Source organism: Manis pentadactyla, chromosome 12 (assembly GCF_030020395.1).
Source record: "Manis pentadactyla isolate mManPen7 chromosome 12, mManPen7.hap1, whole genome shotgun sequence".
Classification (NCBI taxonomy): domain Eukaryota; kingdom Metazoa; phylum Chordata; class Mammalia; order Pholidota; family Manidae; genus Manis; species Manis pentadactyla.
Window position 1 is genome coordinate 5735255 of NC_080030.1, and position 6189 is coordinate 5741443.

General features: G+C 54.5%; 1 long non-coding RNA gene across 1 annotated transcript; it reads left to right on the plus strand.

The window, feature by feature from the left end:
* Positions 1–3349: 3349 nt before the first annotated feature.
* LOC118911759 (uncharacterized) lies at positions 3350–5059 on the plus strand. Its single transcript, XR_005024578.2, has 3 exons — positions 3350–3994; positions 4428–4859; positions 4955–5059. It is a non-coding gene; the product is annotated as an uncharacterized LOC118911759 (long non-coding RNA).
* The last annotated feature ends 1130 nt before the right edge of the window (positions 5060–6189 follow it).

Genomic DNA, 6189 nt, shown 5'->3' on the forward strand with positions numbered 1-6189 from the left:
AAGCTAGACTCCGCCCACCCATCGCCCCTCCCCTAGGCGCGGCCCCGCCCCGCCCCCGCCCGCACCGAAAGGACAGGAGAGGGGCCGGGCCTAGAGCGTGGGCCCAGCCAATGGCAGTGCGGGCCACGTACAAAATCGCCAATGGGAGCAGAGCACCTCCCGGGAGGAGGCGGGGCCAAAAGGCTCCGGGGAATTCCTCCGGAATCGAGAAAGAAGCCGGATGCGGGGGTGCTGGGCTGGCCTTGGGGCACAGGCCGAAGATAGGGGAGGAAGGAGGCACAGAGTCAAAAACAGAGAGCCGGGGGCTGGGTGGAAAGAAAGGACGGAGAGAGCCAGAAAGAAAAACAGACGGACCATGTGGCTTTGGGCAGGCCCCTCCCTCCGGGACTCAGTTGACCCACCTGGGCTAATGCAGAAACCCATTTTCTTTACGTACGGCCCCGGGGAACCATTTACATCAGAATCACCTGGGAATCCCTTACAAATGCAGATTCCTGTACCCTCACATGGGCTGAATCTGACCCAAGGTTGAAGGTACACTGCTCTGGGCTGCAGATAAATTCTCGGGGGGTTTTAGGCAGCCACTGGGGGACAGGCTCTGGGGACCTCACCAGGGGACACCCCGATCCAGCCTCGATTTCCGTGGGAATGAGCCAGTGGGACATGCAGGAGCCTGCTGGCCGCCAGCGGGTGGAGCGGCAGGGCCAGCTGGGGCCCCCCAGGAGGATGCAGCTGTGAGTCCTGGGAAGTGAGCCCAGGAGCGGCTCTCAGCCCGTCTGCTGCCCCGTTTCCTCCCTGCAGTCCCAACTCGGTGTTAGTTGCAGCGCGGGCCAGGGGAGGCCAGAGCAGGCCAGACACGTGTTTGTTGAGTGCCTGGTGTGTGGAGTCCTGTTCTGCACACCGGGGACACACAACCCTGGCATGGGCCTCATGAGACAAAAATAAATGAAATGTCTCCACATCCCACTTTGGAGGAGGAAACTGAGGCCCAGAGAGGGGAAGTGACTTGCCTGAGGACACACAGGCTCAAGTGGCAGAGCAAGGATTCCAACCCAGGAGTGCTTGTCCCAGCAACTACCACCCACAGCCAGGTCCAGAGTTCCTCACCCTTGGCACTGTTGACATTGGGAGATGGTAATTCCTGTGTGTGGAGTGAGGCCCTCCTGGGTACTGTGGGGGTGTTGAGCAGCATTCCTGGTTCCCACTTACTTGATGTCAGGAACAAGCTCTACTCCCCAGTGAGGACAAAAATGTCTCTGATCATTGCCAATTGTCCCCCTTAGGGGGGCAGATTTGTCCCTGTTGAGACCCACTGTTATAGATCCCTCTCTCCACGCCCTTGGCCCTCAAACTGTGGAGACCCCTTCTTTAGATCAGTGTAGCTAATGGGGGCCACAGAGGCAAAGGGAGTGTGATTAACATCTCATTAAACCACAGCAAATTGATTTGAGTCCAGGATGGACATGGGCAAAGTGCGACCCAGGTGAGTTCAAAGCCAGCTTTGTCACTATCTGCCTACATGTGTTCATCTCTCTGAACCTCAGTGTTCCAAATCTGTGACATGGGAATAATAAAGCCTGCTGGTGTCCATAAATAAGAACAAATAAAAAGTGCACATATTCGTGAAGAAATTAGAACCTTCCTACTTTTGTTGGTGGGAATGTAAAATGGTGCAGCTGCTACAGAAAAGTTGAGCAGTTTATCAAAAGAGTAAACATAAAATTACCATATGACCCAGCAATTCCCCTCCTAGGTATCCACCCAAAGGAATTGAGAGCAGGGACTTGAACAGATACTTTTATTAACAGTGGTGATAGCAGCATTATTCACAATAGCCAAAAGATGGAAACAACCCACATGTCCATCAACAGCTGAATGGATAAACAAATCGTGGTTCATCCATACAAGGGAATAGTGTTCAGCCAAAAAAGGAAGGAAGTTCTGACACCTGCTACAACGCGGATGAACCTTGAAAACCGAAGAGCCTGTCACAAGAGCAGGGGGAAAGGGAGCTAGTGTTTCATGGGGTCAGAGCTCCAGCTTGGGCCACTGGAAAGTTCTGGAAGTGAGTGGTGAGGATGGCTACGCAACAGGGTGAATGTGCTTAGTGGCACTGAACTGTACACTTCAAAATGGTTACAGTGGTAAATTTGTTACATATTTTCCACAATTTTAGAAAATGAATAATGTAATATGCCAAAACTCCTGAATTATATGCTTTCAGGAGGTGAAATCTATGTAATTATGCGCCAATAAAGCTTTTTTCTTCTTTATGTGCCCAGCAGCACATTTGGTAATAACATATGTTATTATTATAACAATAGTATAGCTAATACTCCTTGATCACCTATTATGTACCAGTCACTGTTAGCGTTTTACATAAATTAAAGTCACCCAAACCTCATAGCAGCCCTGCAATGAGGCACAAATGTCCCATTTCATAAATGATTAAACTGAGGCTCAAAGTAAGGATAGGCTTGTCCCAGGTCGTGGCAGAGGTAGGATTAGAACCCGGCGCAGTGTAAATGGGATGTAAAAATGTGCAGAGCCTCTGGGTGGCCTCGACATTCTTGGAGTCCCTAGCAGGGCAGGGGCTGAGCCAGTAAAGACTCGACCAGGGGCTCTTTCCCGGGGGGCGACTCAGCTCGGAATTGGGGCTCAGCCTGGGACAAAGGACTCTATCCGGGGCTGAGGGCACGGGCGGGATGGGGGGCTCAGCCAGTCTCAAGGAGCTCAGCCGGTGTCGGACCTCAACTCAGACTGGAGGCTCAACCCGGAGCTGAGGGCCTTCAGCCGGGGTGGGGGCTCGGTCCCGGGTCCCAGTGTCTTGGCTGCGCCGTTTCTGGCCGTGCCCGGCAGGGGGCGTGCTCTGCCCACTGCCCGGGCCAGCGGCTCCTTAGCTTTCCCGGGAATGGTTTGCCGGGACGCGCGGGATCTGCGTGCTGGACAGATCCAAGACACTCCAGACCCCAGACCCATCCAGTGTCACCTGCACCCCGAAATGACCTCGCCCCCCTCCCAGCGCTGTGTGACCCCTAGCGAGCGACGCCCTTCTCTGGGCCTCTGCCTCGCGCCTGCGCATTGGGACCACGATGGTGGCAGGGTGGGGATAGAAGCCGGGGAGCCCATTTCCCGGGAGTCTCCGGGAGTCCCTCTTCCCTAGCTTGGCGGCTTCCCCACCCGCCGGGGCGCTTTGGGGGCCGGTGGCAGTGACCAGAGCACCGGCCCCCCTCCCACGTCCCAAGCCCAGGCGTAACTCGCACGGACCACGACCCATCTGAACCCCACAGTCCATCCGTCTCTTCCCGCAAGACCCCTCTCAGGGATCCTTAGGAAGCGGGTGGGCGGCTGGGCCCAGCGCGGCCATCCTGGGGGGGCTCCTACAACTACCCCAAGGGCCCTGAGTGGGAGCTGCCTTCATCCCGGGGGCTCGGCCTGCGGTCAGGATCACAGGCCCTGGGCGATCTCCTCTCCCCCGCTAACAGGGCGGGAAGGTCCTTAACATCAGTCCTCTGCCTCCGTCGCTCCCATCCCCCACCCCTCCTGGCCGCGGGGAAGGCGCGGAGGAGGGCGCCCGCCCAGCCGCAGGATGTATTTACAAGTGTCAGCCGTGCAGACGCCAGCCGGCCGCCTGCGTGTGGGAGGCGGCGTCTGCGGGGATGAACGGCCGCGTGTGCGCCTTTGTGCGCGCGCGGGTGGTTGGGGAGCGGCTGGCCTGATCTGCCGCTGCCTCTGAGGATAGTTGAGTCCCCCGCCACTCCTGGCAAGAGGAACCTTCACTTTGGAGACTCAGTTGCTTCTAAGAGAGAGCGGGCGTCAACCACAGGAGGAAGCGGGGAGGGCCCTTTTTATTCTTGCCCGCTGACCATGGGCAAATCACAGGTCCACTCCGAGCCTCCGTTTCCTCGTCTGTAAACCAAACGCATGATACCCATCATTCCGCATTGCAAAGCCTGGCTGAGGATGCAGAAAGTGCTAAACCCAGCTTATGGAAGTAGGTCCTCTGCACAAAGAAGACTTCAGAAGGTCAGGACAATCTGGGAAGGCTTCCTATAGGAGAAGGTCTTGGGCAACGAGGTGTGCTGAGGGTTGCGCCAGACAGCCTGTAATGTGTGATGTTGCTCAGCGTCTGTTCACCCTCATCTCCCGGGGAGGGGGGCACACGGTGCGGGTGGGAAATCGATTTCCGCCGCTGTCCTCAACACCCACCCGCCTATCTTGGTGACTTAATCGGGGCCTGAGCTGGGGGTGCCGCTGACCTCATCCTCCCACCTCTGCGAGGGTGTGTGAGCAGAACCCAGACACGGTAAAATAGTAACTCAGTGCTCCACGCCCAGCAGGAATCTGGGGCAACAGGCAGCTTCCGCGCGTTATGTCAGAGTCCCTGCCTCGGCCCCGGAGGAAGGCTTTGTTCATTTCGTTAGCAGATAAGAAAACCGAGCCCAGAGAAGGAATTCACGGGCCTTGGGGACACAGAACAAACGAGAGACGGAGCTGCGTGCAACTGGTCTCCCTTCCTCCATCGCTCTCCTCTTCAGTGCATTCTCCCTGCAGCCGCCAGAGGGCACCCATGAGCACCTGAGTCAGGTGCCCCGCCCACAACCCTTTAGGGTCTCCATCTCCTTGGGGGTCAAAGCCCAAGTCCTCCCGCTGCCCCATGAGGCCCTGCACAAATTGCCCTGTCCCCTCCCTACCCACTTCCCGTCGCTCACTCTGCCACAGCCACCCGGGCCTCCTCCTCGCTGTCCCTCCCACACAACAGCCACTGCCCTGCCCCAGGACCTTTGCATGGGCTGTTCCTCCTGCCTGTAATGCTGTTTCCTGAAGATCTTCAAAGAGCATCTTCTCATCAGCTGCGGGTGAGGCGGGTGGGGGAGACCCCTGCTCACAGAAGGGTGAGGAGGTGGAGATGCTGGAATGCCTTCTGCTCCATTCAACCCCTCTCCCTTCCTAGAGGAAGACCTTCAGTCCGCCAGTGGCTCCTGGTCCTGGGAAATCCTCTTTCCTGGGCCCCTGTTTCCTCATCTGTAAAATAAACAGGTAACATTTTCCAAACCAGAGACCATGGTTTCTTCCATTTTCCATTTCCCCCAAACCCATAGTTGTTAATTAATATTTTCCTTGCAACCCACTCACATTCGGAACATCAATAAATGTACTGGATTTTTCAAGTCTTTTTTCTTCTAGCCACGATGGTGAAAGAAAAATAGGTACCTCTTGGCATAGATAGAAGGTAACTGGAAACAGAGTTTCACCTGAATCTAACTGGTTTACTGTTGTCTGCAGAAACACCCATCCTGTGGCATCCAGCGGGAGTAGCAGGTGGGAGAGGCATCCCAGACCCCCCCAGGACCCAACTGAGATTTGCAAAACAATGGAAACGACATTTAAGATAAGTCTCTTTGAAACTGCAGTTCAAGGTTATTTCACACCATGCCAAGCAGCTCCTGAAGACATGTTATTTATGCACTAGGGGCATACAGCGCTATGCCCAGCCTTGATGCCCGCTCAACAATACTTACTGGATACCTGCTGTGTAGAGCACTGTTCTAGGTGCTGGGGAAGCAGCAGTTGGAGAAAATGGATGAAATTTCCTGCCCAGGTAAGGCTGACATTCCAGGGGGGAAGACACACAGTAACAGTCCAGTGAAATGTGTATAATGGCAGGTGGAAAGTTCCCTGGCCAAAAATGAAGGGGGTTCTCAGAGGGACAAGATGTTCATAGAAGATATCTCAGAGGAGGTGACATTTGAGCAGAGACCTAAAAGAGGTGAGGAGGAGCTGTGTGGGTATCTGTGGGAAGAGCATTCCAGGCAGAGGCAACAGCATGTGCAAAGGCCCCAAGGCATTAACTCTGGTGCACTCTTGTTTGGTGAATGGACGGAGACAGGTTGCAAGAGAATTGATGCTTCCTGGGTTCACACTTCCAGGGCCCCAGATATTCCATTTTTAGTCACGGTCCTTAGGGAAATTCTTTGCCAAGAGCAAAGAAAGATGTGTAAAGATTGTTCACAGTGGCAGTGTTTGTAATATTAAACACTAGGAATTAATCTAAATGTCCGTGGAGAAAGAGAACACATAAATAAATGAAGACCTATTCACATGATGAAATAGTGTAGAGCAGAAAAAATAATTAGATCTATACACTAATAATATCTAACATCTGTTGAGCACTTACTATGTGCCAGG